The 15,476-nt window shown below is 31.2% G+C and overlaps 1 long non-coding RNA gene across 22 annotated transcripts; it reads left to right on the top strand.

Annotated features, from left to right (window-relative positions):
* The first annotated feature begins 1,409 nt into the window (after positions 1-1,409).
* LOC123884456 lies at positions 1,410-7,186 on the top strand. Of its 22 annotated transcripts, none has more exons than XR_006800801.1 (16): positions 1,424-1,752; positions 2,085-2,136; positions 2,234-2,367; positions 2,519-2,655; positions 3,197-3,352; positions 3,425-3,464; positions 3,568-3,851; positions 4,058-4,107; positions 4,442-4,557; positions 4,679-4,758; positions 4,871-4,971; positions 5,115-5,171; positions 5,446-5,539; positions 5,639-5,737; positions 6,712-6,885; positions 6,976-7,186. It is a non-coding gene; the product is annotated as an uncharacterized LOC123884456 (long non-coding RNA). The 22 variants fall into 22 exon arrangements; XR_006800794.1 differs by having other exon boundaries at positions 4,861-4,971; positions 5,120-5,171; XR_006800784.1 differs by having other exon boundaries at positions 4,861-4,971.
* Positions 7,187-15,476: the final 8,290 nt, after the last annotated feature.

Raw genomic sequence — 15,476 nt, 5'->3', positions numbered from 1 at the left:
TCTAGTTTACATGTTTACCAAAAAGAAACACAAAACTTATCATCTTGACCATCCATGTCATCAATCCGCATCAAATTAAATCCAACGACCAACATTTATTCTTGTTCAACATTTATGACAAAAGAATTAATATTTTCTTAACTTTGACTGGTGATTTGACTAATTTCCCTTCTACTTAAACTCACGGCGCTGGATCTGCAACAACTCATACTGTGTAACAATTTCAGAGTGATTCTTCTATAATTTCAGGTGATTCGGTCACCAACGGTGGTTTACAGAGAACCGAACTCACCCGTTATCAACTGTAAGTGACCGTACTTGTAACCTATTTACCCGTTTGACCCGATTTGATCTGTCCTGGTCAATTCTTTTGCAGTCGGGTTATGTAGATTCTGGCGGTTCATGGGTGCTTGTCCCTTCCTAAGAAAAAGTATTTTGAAGCTTTCGGCAGGTACTGATCTTGATCATCATCCTCATGATATCATTCTCATCATAATTTTAAATAGTAGTCACATTAATAATTCATCATTAATCATCATTATTGCAACTTTTTTCTGAATTAATTCTCGTATCTTAAAAATGAGTTATATCGCGATTTTAATTAAGTATGTGATTGTGTAAATGTATTAGAATATTTCATGGTTGATTCTTTTTCTAATTTTAAATAATCTCATTTGTGCTTAGAGATGAGAAAGTGGCAGCTCTTACATTTTTTTTGCTCGGCTGGAGCAAGCATATGATATCTTCTTAAGTTTGAAGTATTTTTAAGGGAAATTCTTTGCTGGAGAATGGGATGAGTGTGAGAAAGTACCTCAATGGCCTTACAAAAATAAAAATTGATACTCTACGAAGATGGTCTTCGATATTAAGAATCAAAATTACTATGAAGTTTTGGATAGGTAGTGGCAGTTGTTAATAATTCACAAGAATATATGTCACCACCTATCTAAGGCTTCATAATAATTTTGTTTCATAATTTCGAGAACCATCTTATTTGAGTATTGATTTTTATTGATTTTCGTAAATTCATTGAGGTGAGAAATTCTCACGATGATCCCATCACCAGCAAGAAATTTCTCTTCAAAATACTTCAAATTGAAGAAAAGATCATATTCTTGATCCAGCCTAAAAAAATCCAATTTCATTTTACCATTATCTTATTATACTAAAGGCAAGGCAGTTTTGCCAACCCTAAATCAATGGAAATCTGAAGCCCTAATCTTCACCCAATTGTGCTTTGCCATTTTTCTCTGTCATCCAATAAGATTTTGACACACCTAGGTTACAAGGCTGTCTTGAAAGCCCTAAATCTTTGCTTATTAGAAACCCTAATCCTTGCCCAATTAGCCTTTGACATCTATCTGCATCATCCAGGGTTTCTATTTCATTTTATATATTTCTTTTTTCTCAATTTTTTTTTCATTTGAGTTGTTTCTTTCTCTCTCTTCTCACGCGCTCTCTCTCTTTCTCTTCTCACCATCTAATGTTGTTCACCATGAACAACAAGAACACCATGCATCTTCATCCCCATCCCCAGATTCCGGCGAGCAACCACCACCGGAAAGTCTAATCACTTCCATCTCTTTTTTCCCTCAACCGTTCTTAATATCTCTCTGCCCTCACCATCTCGTCCTTCACCACCGCATCCACCACAACCTCCACCACCACCTACAAATCAATCTCCGAATCAGAACGTCCTATCCGCTTTTGGTGATGCCGCCGTCATCAGAATCAAATTATTCTTCCTCTCAGGTAGGTCGAAAATCATCAACCCTAACCCCCAAATTTCAATTCCTCAAATTTTGATCTTGCATGTTTGAAATCCTCCATGAAATTGGATCTTTGGATGTCAATAAACTCACGTGACTAGAAAAATCTCCTCTCTTTCAAACTGTTTTCGTTTTTTTTTTTTTTTAATTTTAATTTTTGCAGAAAGCATTTCAATGATAAAATTGAATTTTTATCAATTGGTTTATGCTTAATCAAACCCCAGATGAATTTTGTTATTTTGTGCAAAACAAAGTTAAGTTTTGATTTTTAATGATTTATGTTTTGTGGGGTTTGTTTGTTTGTGTTGGACACAGGTAGTTGAAGTTTCAACTTCCAAAAAACTTGAATTCTTCTCATAACTGTGATGTATGATTTTCATTTTAATATGAGATTATCTTTTGGGTTTGGATTATATTTTTAATTAATTGATTAACTAATGTGTGTTTCTTTGTTGTTACAACAGGTTCATCGTGTCAATGTGCTCATGAACTTGCTTAATCTTTCGTTTTTTTAGTTTTCTTTCATATACAGATTTGATGTTTTCCTGGAAATCTATACTTCAGCACTACTGCTTTTGTTTATCATTGTCTTCTCTTTGTATGTATTCATTCTTTGGCACTTATCTTTTAATTGTTAATGTTCACCGGGAGCCTGGAAATTTTGTTATTACTTTCCCCATATCTCCATCCAAAAATTACCAGCTTAAATACAATCTAAAGTATATCATCTGTATTCTTTGTGTTTTCAGGTCTGAATTGTGCAGAGGTAGTCAATTTTGCTCCAGCTGACTGGCTACCACACCGTTCATTTGGAGCTGATCTCTATAAGCGATTTCACAAAACAGCTGTCTTGTCTCATGAGGAGCTTCTTTGTGTAGTAGCCCAGGTTTGCACTTGATTTGAGTGTGTTACATTTGTTGAAATGATAATATATTGATGAAATTTAAAAAACTTAGATGGTCTGTAGTATGTATGTATTCATTATGATCACTAAAATGCGATCTTGCTATCGTTCTCTTTCTTTTGTCCAGCATTTTGTGTAGTTTTTGTTTTCACCATTTCATTCTACAGTGCAGAAAACCTGGTACCATTTTTATGATTTATAATTATAATGAAATCATACTAGCAAACTAGACTAATGTTTTCCTATTCTATTTCTGTTGATTTAGGTTAGATTTAACAAGAAAGTAGGTTATTTTGGACCTAATTATATATTTTTGATGATTCAAGGTTATTATGTTTTTGAGTTTGATAAAATAGTTTCTCCTGCAAAATTGCACCCAATCCATTATCCAAGGTAGATTTTGGTGGTTTTTATTTTTGATTTTGAGGTTGGATTGTTTGTGTTGTGTGTCATGTTAGTAATTTTGTGTGTTGATATTGTATTATTAAAGTTGAAAATTTTGTGTTATTACCCATTAAAACAGGGTTAGAGAAGTGAGATGGAGAGGAACTGGATTGGTGGTCCAACAATGATACTATTTTCTAAGGATCCGAGACCGTATCTTCACTTGGCGCCGGAATTTGCTCACTACAAGGGAAATCACACTTATGTACCTGTGACAAGAAAAGGATATTGGCAGGTTAATTACTGCATATAATTTTTCCCATGTATAGTATTCTTTTTCGTAACCTTTTTTTTTTTTTCTTTTCAGTTGGATATGGGAGATGTAATTATTGATGGTAAATCCACCGGTATGTGTAGATTGCTATAAGCATAATTTCCAATTTATTTTCCTAATATTTCATAAATTGATCTTAGCTTTCATTGGTTTGACGTTTTCTTATTGTCATTCAGGATATATTGTGTTGATGGTTGTGCGGCCATTGCTGTAATACTGGCTTCTTCATAACCAACATTCGTATCTGCATTGACACCTAAATCAACATCTCTATAGTTCAAATATGAACTTCTTGGTGACTCTGACATGTAAGGTGTCATGTAATCATAGAGGTTTCGAAGCCGATCTAAATATTGATTCGCAACATCATTACCTTCCTCTTTCCAATTTACCAGCTCTATGCGGAAACGGTGTTTCCGCCTCAGAAATCTCACTCATTTTCCCACCATAAGGATTAAATGTAAGTGTAACCTTAAGATGAGTAACTGAACAATGACATATTTCTGATTCTACTTAGTAACTGAACAATGGCAGTGCTTCTTTTTTTTTTTTTTTTTACGTTTAAATGGTTCAATTCAAGCAAATGGTTGAGTTCTTCTAGATTTCATCTTTCTCAATTTGTGAATATTAATCTCTCTAATTCGTTTTCTGTGTTGTTTTTTGCAGGCTCTATGAAAGAGGCAGCTCAGTTTCAATTTTTGGGTTCTCAATTTTAGGTTTGGTTTATGTTTTTCTGTTTCTTTGCTGGGTTTTCTTCTATTTTTCCTGTATCCTTCTTGCTGATTTGTTCATCATCTTCTTGCAAAGAAATAGAAGCCTCATCCCATCAATTTGAGTTATAGTTATTTGGATTAAATATACATTCTACTTAAGTTACAAACAATAGAAGTTTTATCATGTCATTATCTTCTTGATTATGAATGATGACAAATTTAATAAGTTTGATTGACGGAACAATGACAAATTTAAAAGTTTGAAACAATTTTTAGTGTTTTAATAAGTATGCAACAATTTCTTTGTCATAGTAAATAATCTCTTTTATTGTTATAGGTAAAAGATGATTTGTTGAGTATGTACCAGAGAAGTTAGACCTATATGAAGGCATGGATGAAGAATTTAAAAAAATATTTGAGAAGTTTAGTTTCATTGATGTCGCTGCTTCGGAGGTAATGAATTGGTCTTAATTGTCTTTTTCTCATTGCAACTTCTTTGTTTTATTGTTTTGATTAAAGGTTTTCTATTGTACTACTAGGAAACTGATAAGAATTAGGTTTTCTATTGGTAAAGCTTACTAGACTGCTAGCGTGCGTTTTGAAGTGCTTTCTGCTATTAAAAAGACTGTGAAACTTGAAGAAGTTGCTCCTGAGGTTAGTCATATCTGAAAATTGCGTAGTTGTTGCGTTGATTTTCTCTCGGCATTTATATTTTGGAGGATTCAGTATCATCTTTGAATTTTATTGTTTATTCAGATTATTGCAGCTGCTAGAGATGTCCAGAAATAGACGGAAATTTATGCACCTTTTAACATTCTTCCTTTGGATTCTGCTGGGGCTTCTCAGCCTATTGTGCAGCTTGAAGAGGTATCATTTCTGCCGAGATTCATGTGGAGTCTGTTTAGTGTTTCGAATTAATTACACTTATTTCCTTGCCTTTGTTTACGTGTTTAATAGATTAATTACACTCATTTCCATGAAAATTACTTACCATTTTTATTTTACCGCAGCGCAGAGCACACAACGAAGGGACAATGACGACTCTACCATAGAATCTGACATCAAAGGTGCCCCATTCTGATCAAAAATATTGAACTCAATAGCTAGAGTACCACTCTTTTGAGTAACCATTATTCACTTTTGGAATTTTCACCTTAAGTCATATACTATATTAATAATTATAATTCATAAATTTTCCTCTCTGGTTTTTATTTCTGGCCAAGAATTCGGGGGAATGTATTGCATTGTTTTAATTGTGAAGCATGTGGTTTTCTATGCTTTGTTATTTTCCTGAGTTCTTAATTTTTGTTAAGCTGACTTTGTATGTATCATACTTTGCAGTTCTGTCGTAGTATCTGCTGGGCTTCTTAGGAGTTTTGGCTGCAACATTGCTGAGCTTCCCCTGGTTGCTACAAGTAGAGAGCATCAAGGAAAAGTAAGCAATTTATTGTAATTCAGGAATGACTCATTGAAAAAGTGGATTAATAACACTCTTTGTACATCTTCCAAATTAACATGCAATTTTCCATTGTAGGGTTATTTTCAAGTGATGTTCTCTTGCATAGAGAGGTTGTTGTCTTCTCTAAATGTAGAAAAGTTGGTGCTCCTTGCTGCAGGGGATGCATATAATTAGGTATTAGGTATTGGACATTTAATTATTAGTAGCATCGCATCTTTGTCGTTGTATTGTATGATATGCACTATGCACTATTTCATATTGTTTGAGCTTTGCGCACTGGTATGAGATGTTAATTTATGCATAAATTTTTCACTTTGAGTTTTTCCCAAAGTTGATCAATTTTTTCTATCATCATTTGCTTTTTTGAAGCTTTTGCAATAGGCTTGGTTTTACACGTTTTGAAATATTGGAATTCTGTTTCTGATTTTGTGAATTGTGTGAAGTAGATCAATTTTTGCAGTTTGGTTAGGAGTGCTTTTGAATTGGTTGCTGCTAGATAATTAAGTTTTAGCATGGCCTATTGATGAATGAGTTTATTTTTCACACAAGATTCCAATGACAAATGTGTTTGAAATTTCTGCAATAGCCACTGAAGTACCTTTCTCTCAATTTTCTTTTCTTTAATCTTTCTCTCGATGTGTTTGACCATGACAGTGCCTGTGGTGGCAGAGGTTGCAACATCTACCAAAAAATTGTAAATAGATACATATTACTTCTCACTTTTTGAATTTCTTTTGGTTTTCATAGGAAATTTCTGATGTAAGTTAGTTGATTGGTTTTTTTGTCCCCATTCCAATACTGAATGTCAGTTGGCTATGAATTTTCTTTGGACAAGATTGAGTGAAACTGAAAAGGATTGCCGATATGTATACAACCAACCAATTATACATGTTTACTTTTTATTTACATAAAAAATAATTGGTCTTAAACACTGTTTCTATGGAAATTGAGTTTATTGTCCAGTTTAGCATTGTATGGATGATTATGTTTATGTACTATAAGATATTGCTTAAAGGTGTTAAACACATTTTCTATATTTTGTCCTAGCTTCAATATGATAATTCTATAAGTTTCTATTTACATCAGATTTTTGTTTACTTTCTTAACCTTCATATCTACTCAACATCAATGCCCTGCAATTGTTTCAGATTAAGAAGTTGACACGGTGAAAAGGCAAATGATGATAAATATGTAGTAGCAAATATAGCAAATGGAATGAAGTGAAGATTAAAGAGAAGAGATAGTTATTATATATGGAAAAAAGTGGTAGAATAAATGAGATGAATAAAACGGGTGGAATCAAAGTTGCACCCCTTTGCTAGGTACATACCACTAAACAAATGGTTGCTATTTTATCTCTTATTTTTCATTTGTTTGTTTTACTACTGAATTTTCAAATAATGAATATGCAGGGAATCAAGCACTCTATGCTCATTCAACATCCAGCCGTCGGAAGATATTCTATCAAAGTCAGCATCATTATATGCTCTAGAATTCCCACTATTTAACTTTGGAACTATCTTGCTTTTCTTTGTTTTTAATCTTGTGTTGTAATATCTGTACCAAACTTGAATTTTATGCTTTTTGGAATGCTTCATCTTAATGATCCTATTTTGCGCCTTATAGCGGGGTTGTTTATTTGGATGAACATAGTAGGATGACTTATTCTCCAACACAGATGTAGGGAACTCTCTTTATAAGGAAAACAGGCATGATCCCAGTATTTCATAGGTTAGTTGGCTTGTGATAGCAAGGTGAGATCACTTTCAACTAAGTGCCTATGTTTTCTTTCCACTAGGCACGACACCTTATACGATGAATGATCTTGCAATTAAATTGCAGTTCAACCCTAAATGTGAAATGAACAAATTTGCTTAATTTCCATATGCTTATGGCTAACTTTCTTGGCCCATAGCATCCATGATTGTTATATATATGGCGTTACTCCAAATCGGTGCAACACACGGGCCGAATAATAATGTGGTTGTTTAATTTATCATGGTCAACAACATCCATGATTGATAACATCCATGATTGATATATAAATGGTGTTCCGCCGAACCCGTGCAACGCACGGGTGGCCGACTAGTTTAGAGAAAAGTTTTGTTGGAGAATGAGATAAGTATGAGAAGTACCTCAATGACTTTACCAAAATGAATAAATATCATACTCTATGAAGATGGTTTTCGAGATTAGGAAGCAAAAATACTATGAAGTTTTGGATAGGTACTGACAGTTGGTAATTATTCACAAGAATATATCAACAACTGTCAATACCTGTCCAAGGCTTCGTAGTATTTTTGCTTCCTTATTTCGAAAATCATCTTGTTTGAGTATTGATTTTTATTGATTTTCTTAAAGCCATTGAAGTAATTCTAACACTCATCCCAATCTCCAGCAAGAATTTTCTTTTCAAAATACTTCAAATTGAAGAAAAAAAAATCATATTCTTTGATCCACCCTAAAAAAATCCAATTTCATTTTACCATTACTAGCTACACACCAAACCATGCAATATAAAAAAAATTTAAAAAGACATTTTTTGTACATCGATCATTGCTTTTGCCACTGATATAATATTTCTTATACTTCATCTAGTCCTATATATAAGAAAAATTTTACTTTTTAGATTAATTATAAAATTAATGAATCTAGACTATAATATATTTTTTCTTATATATAAAACTGAAGGGAGTACAGCTTTGCCTAAATTTTGGAAATGAAATTATGAAGCAATCTTGGAAGCGTTTTTTTTTTTATCAAAGGAGACGGACAAAGATATGTTTAACCTTAAGTTTAAGAAAGTTTAACCTTAAGTTAAAGAAATTTTGAGTTCTAATAGAAAAACTCAAGTAGTGACCATTACCTACTGTAACAAAGTGTCTTCAAAACCATGTTTGAGCGTCATTCAACGCCTCTGCTCAAACTCTTCTGTCTTGGAATTAATTTGGATTGATTTATTTGAGTTATTCAACTGACATAAACAATTACAAGAGCATTGCTATATCAAACGAATTTTTTTATCACGAAAGGTGTAATTAATAATTTCAAACTGTTGTACCTTTGACGGAAATCAAGGTGGGTGTGTGTGATAAAAACCAATTACAATATGCCACCTCATGTCGTGAAACTGTTTTTCGCTAAATCCAACATTTTCCCAATTACAAAATTGTTTGAGATAATTTATGTAAACAACTGTGAAATGATTTTTAAATATGTATATGCATGTATATTAGGATGGCAACGGGCGCCCATGGGTGCGGGTTTGACACTTACCAAACCCACACCCGAAATCATCACCCAAACCCAAACCCAAACCCAAAGGTTGTTCGGGTGGCAAAACAACACCCACGCCCACACTCATTGGATTCGGGTTTTTTCCACCCAAACCCAAACCCGCAGCACATTTGAAAATAATTTGCAAATTTAAGAAATTAAATTCCAACATAGACTTTGAATTAAATTACAACTAAAATTAAGGTCTTCCAAGGAAATTCAAACATAAACTTTCAAGAAATTACAACATAGACTTCAAGAAATTAAATTACAACTAAAATTTAAGGTCTTCCAAGAAAATTGAGGGAAACTATGGGGATAATTAGGTAATTATAAAATATTTTGGGTGGGTGTATGGGTTTCAGGTGTGGGTTTGACTGATACCAAACCCACACCCATATTATCGGGTGTCACCCGAACCCAAACTCAAACCCAGTCAAATCGGGTTTCGCCCGTTGACTTGAGTTTGGGTTCGGGTGGATCTCTCGGGTTTAGGTTTTTTTGCCATCCCTATTGTATGTATCGTATTCAATTTTTTTTTTAAAAAAAATAGTGTTTTATAATGAATACATAATGAAACAATGAAAGCTCTAACTTACTCTTGACCAACAAGACATAGGATGATATCTCAAACTTAAAATACCTTTTATCCTTATTCAACAATAATAAAAGGGTCATGAGCTTAAAATAAATATTGAAAAAGACAACTTTTGATAATTTTGAGGTATTGAATGCACACAGTTGGAGGTAGAATTTATATTTTTAAATGCTTAATCAGTGCTCCGGTGCACTGTTTAGCATTTTCCATAATAAAATACCTTTTTGTTGCTTAAAAAAACCTTCATTCTAGTAGTTTTGAAGCAAATTTGTCGATCAAGTCTTCATATTGTATCAAGTGATCATTAAAAAAAAAATGATCATTCTATATTGTTGTCATCAATACTAAGCAATTAACTTTTTTTTTTTTTGTAACATAGTAAACCACAAGTAAAACTTTAAATTGAAATCTACTGCACTTGTGGTCGGCCCTATCCATATGTTGCATAAATGTTTTTAAATTGCGGTTGTTGATGGATGCGTTCGTTGCGATTGTGATCATTATGGTTGCTACGACGTGCATTGCGACTATTGTGGTGTGAAATCATTTTTAATTTTCACGAAATTAATCAAATTACACCACTACGTCACGATAGCATTGTCTCAGTTTATTACGGAATAACTAATTCGAAGGTGCTTGAAATACATAATTAAAAGATTGTTAAGGGTAAAAAAAATCATTGATTTGGCACAAATTGAGAGTCGAGATTCATAAATTTTAATTTTTAAGTGAAAATATTTACACTAGCATGATTGAAATCGTCTGATGCAATTACGATGCAATCATACACACTGCAATTGCAGTGCAAAGAGGTTGCCATTATTAACACCCCTAAACCCACTGCCCTAACAGTTGTAGGTATCTTCCCCCTCATCGCCACAACCTCGAGTGTGTGCCATTTTCTGTAGTGCATAATTGTTAATTAGTTCATTGTGAGTCTAGTGCAGGATATACGAAATGTACAAGGTTTTTACTTCATTCGGTTTTCAATATAAACAAAAATAATAATATTTTCAATTTATTGAATAATCGATGAATCTATATCTAAAGAGTTACTTTTTTACTTATATTTAAAATTAGAGGAAATACCGTACTTCTTAAGACATGCATCATGTGAAGTTTATATTGTATCCAATGGCTTTGTCTAACATGCACCACTTAGTGGTGCATGGTGCACAAGTCTTCGATATTTTTATAACGAATACGAAATTTATAAAAGTCACCGTTGGATGTAAAGTTTATATCGTTTCGATCATCCATAAATTTTTTAATTTTTTTGAAAATCATTTGATATGTTATTGAGATCCATCAAGATTAACGGTATTGAATAAAAATCCATAAACCGTTAATTTTGACGGGTCTCAATAACATATCAAATGATTTACAATTTTTTTAAAAAAATTTATGGATGATCTATACGATATAAACTTTCTATCCAACGGTGGATTTTGTAAAATTCGTATTCGTTATAGTGTTTTCGGTGACTTGTGCATGATGCACAATTTAAGACACGTGTGCACCATGGACACTTGTGCACCATAGACTTTCGGTGACTCGCCTATATCCAATAGGAATCACTTAAAAAAAAAAAAAAAAAGAAGAAACACACACTTTCTAATACTTTTGCGCTACTAGCAATTTGCAGTCACCAAACTCTTGTAGCCAAATACCAAATAATGATCATTAGATTATTAGAGTTTTATTAGAAATTATAAGTGAATTGGATACTACAAACTCGAACATGTTGAGATGATGAAGAACATAATAAAAGTTGTTGGAATTTTATGTGCAACTTTTATTATGTTTTTCTTCATCTTTTTTCCTCTCCAAATTTCTTTCATATGAGCACACACAAAAAAACGTCACTAAGCAAGCAAATTTAAGATTTATCAACTTTTAAGATTTATCAACTTTTTCAGCTGATTGATCTAAGAAACATCATTTTCTTTCTTTCTCTAGAGTCTTTTGATCTCATCACTTTGAGATAGAAAAATGGCATCTATGAACAAGAAAACGGTGTTACTCGTTCTTCCACTTCTTCATGAAGAGAATATGAAGGAAACATTTTTTTTCTTAAATAGTCAACTTTCTCACGACCCAATTCGAAGTCATGACCAGCACATAGATCACCGCTAACTAACCATGTATTTAACCTGGCAAGCCTAATACATAATACACTATACACTATAACGAATATACTTAGTTAAAATATAGAGTTACTGAAATTGTATCTTGACAGGGAGGACCCCTGATCCTACATATCTTAAACGATTAGCGAATCAGAGCCACGTAATTCTCTAAGTGTTAGTTAACTAACAATAAAGTATATAAAAACCATCTCATCAATGGTACAACTCAAAAGAGAAATTCCATCATACTCAAATCATAAAATATATAATAATAATAATAATAATAATAATAATAATAATAATAATAATAATAATAATAATAATAATAATCAAATCTCACACATAGATTTCTACAAACATATCTGCAATTGAACATAATAAAAACTTTTCGTATATCGCTTATAATTTATTTCATTCTACTATGTGCATATAAACCACATTATATCTTCATTGTGACGAACGGATATTTACTTAAAAATATACTATGAACAATATTTTTATTTTATTTTATTGTATGGTGAGTAGCTACAATGGTACTACATCCATTCTTTTTTTATAAGAGACAATTCACTTTAGATTCATTGAATAATTAATGTATTTGATCTATATATATCAGATATATTTGTTATTCAATGAATCTAAAAAGTGAAATGTCTCTTATATAAAAGATAAAAAGTAGTAAAACAATTTTTTTTTGTGTTTTGGCTGGAGCAAGAATGTGGTCTCCTCTTCAATTTGAAGTATTTTGAAGAGAAAATTATTTCTGAAGATTGGGATGCGTGTGAGAAGTACCTCAATGGATTTATCGAAACCAATGAAAATTAATACTTCATGAAGATCTTAAAGAACGTCTTCATGAAGTATTTTATTTTATTTTTTTAAAAAAAAAATACTTCATGAAGACGTTCTTTAAGATGTACACGCAAAAGTAGGGTTGGACAATAGGCCGGGTGTCATACCCTAATTTTGTCCTACCCATTTCACATGCACATCTCATTTTTATTTTTTCTTCATTATTCTCACATTCCATTATTTTATTAAAAAAAAAAATCCAAAAAATGTGTTCTTTATTATTATCTATTATATAAGAAAAGAACATACGTATGAAATTCTCAATTTGCCCCTTTTTCATTTTTTGACACATAATCAATTCAGGGTTATTTTGTGTCCTTATTAAAAAAAGTTAGTAGAAAAATGCTAAAAAATTTCTTAGTATGATTCGAACCCTTAACCTTTTAGTTACACTTCTTATTACATTTACCACTAAGCCATATGAATTAATTTGTTATATTTTTGGAACTAACATATAATCAATATGAGTTAAATGCCCAATTGTAACCACTAACCATAAAACTCCACTTTATGTGTTACTTCTTCCACAATTTTTTTTTCTTTTTATCTAAAAATCCAATTTTTGTATGTAACCCAAATTCAATTTAATTACTCAATTTAAAACGTTTCTTTACCTTACAAAAAAAATAAAATAAATAACACATAGCAATCCGCATAAAATTAATAATTATGACCGACGAATGAATATAATGACACATTTAATCTCTTAACAAAAATACAACAATATCATTTAACCACATATACTATAAAAAGAGCATTACTTTGTACATTTTTTTTCACAATGCTCACTAATCAAGCAATATCTTCCTATCAACTATGACAATGATTACAGCTAAGAGAGGTTTTAAACATTCTCTCAAGAGGATTATTCTCTACGGTGCGCGCGAATGATACATTTACTTTTAAAAAAAAACAGTAAAAATTAAATACAAAGTTGAAAATAGTTGAAAAATAAATGACATTTTTTAGAAGTTTTTTTTTGAAAGATTTTTTGTTGTTGATATAAGGACTAATATTTTTTTTAACAAACCAAAATGAGATATATTAACATAGACAACCTCCCGACACAAGACGTACCGAGGTAGACTACAAAAGTTTACAAAGAGTCAGAGAAACAAAACCATAAACAAATCACGCAAGAAAGATATAACAAGAAAGATATGACTTTCGTTCTTAAGAGATTTTTCTATGCGGAAGAAAATTATTGGAGAAAAAAAATGACTAAAATATTATGTTGCCTATTTTTTTTAATAATTTTACGGGTTATATTCATATTAATACGGGAACCTAATTTTTTTGGATATATCTACGGGTCTTATATTTTTACTCATATATTAGTAAAGTTGTTTTTTTTTTTATTTATAATTTTACGAGTTATAGTCATATATTAATATGGGGACATAATCTTTCGTGTGAATTCTACGGGACCTATGTTTTTTCCTCTTTTTTTTAGACTAACAACAAACAATATTCATTTATTCAAGTAAATAGAGTACGTGTGAATCTGCATTGAATCTGAATCGGAGCAAATCTGTAAATCTGAACAAAACAAATATCGTACTACAATGGAATTAAACCGAACACCGTACCAAGACGCGAACTCAAGACAAAAAACTCTGCACTAAGACGAGATTAAAACAACATCAGACAAGAACAACAAAAGAAAACTCAAATGAAACATAAGAATGTGTGAAAATCACTTATTTAAATAAAAAAATATATAAAACAATCAAAAGGGGGTGATTTCAGATCAAAATTGATCCAAAATCCTCTTTAGAAGATGAACAAGAATAAAAAGCAAAAAGTAGGGTTTACTATGTTGTTGTTGTGGGGCGGCTATGAAAAAGCAAAAAGTGACATATGTTTTTCCGCTTATTAATAAGATTTCATGTTCTTTAATAATTTATGTAGGACATATATATCTATCTATTATACGTACGTATGAAATTCGCAATTTGCCTCTTTTTTCATTTTTTCAGATCAAAATTGATCCAAAATCACCCCTTTTTGGAAGATGAACGAGAATAAAAAGCAAAAATTAGGATTTACTATGTTGTTGTTGTGGGACAGCTATGAAAAAGCAAAAAGTGACATATGTTTTTCCTCTTATTAATAAGATTTCATGTTCTTTAATAATTTATGTAGGACCTATATATATTTATACTCATGAATTAATAAGATAACCTTTTTTTTTGTGATTTCTACGAGACTTATAATTTTAATTATATATTAATAAAGTTGTTTATTTTTTTATAATTTTGCAGGTTATACTAGATCAAATATTAAAACAAGGATCTATTTGTTCATTTTTACGAGACATATTTTTTTTTATTAATATATTAATAAGGTTGCTCATTGTTGACATATATTTATATTCATGCATTAACAAAAGGATATAATCTTTTGTGTGATTTCTGCTGTGCCTGGTTTTTTTTTTTGAACAAACTAAAATGAATTTTATTATTAATAATGAGTCCTGATTGGCACAATTAGGTGTGTCAAACAAAACAACAACAGTTTATATCATACACGTACGCAGGGCCTATGTTTTTACTTTTATTAATAAAATTTTCAGTTTTTAACTATTTTTTGTGAACTTATATTTATACTCATATATTAATATACGATAACCCGATCTTTTGTGTGGTTTATGCGGGACCTATGTTTTTTACTTATATTAATACGTTTGTCCGTTCTTTTATAACATCTACGGAACCTATAAAATACTCATATATTAATATGGAAACTTTTTTTTTTGTGATTTCTACGGGGCTTATACTTTTATTTATATATTAATTAAGTTGTTTATTTTGTTTTACAATTTTACGGGTTATACTCATATTTAATACGGTAACCTAATTTTTTTGATGATTTTTGTGACACCTATATTTTCACTAACATATTAACAAGGTTACCTATTTTTTAATAATTTTAAAAGGATTATATTTATACTTATATATTTAATACAGGGACCTAATTTTTTGGTGGTTTTTACGAGGCTTATGTTTTTACTAATATATTTTTTTTTAATAAGGTAGCCTATTTTTCCATAATTTCT

This window comes from Trifolium pratense, linkage group LG5 (genome assembly GCF_020283565.1).
Source record: "Trifolium pratense cultivar HEN17-A07 linkage group LG5, ARS_RC_1.1, whole genome shotgun sequence".
Classification (NCBI taxonomy): Eukaryota; Viridiplantae; Streptophyta; class Magnoliopsida; order Fabales; family Fabaceae; genus Trifolium; species Trifolium pratense.
The sequence above is the reverse complement of the archived record's forward strand: the minus strand, read 5'-3'. Positions and strand labels throughout refer to the sequence as shown.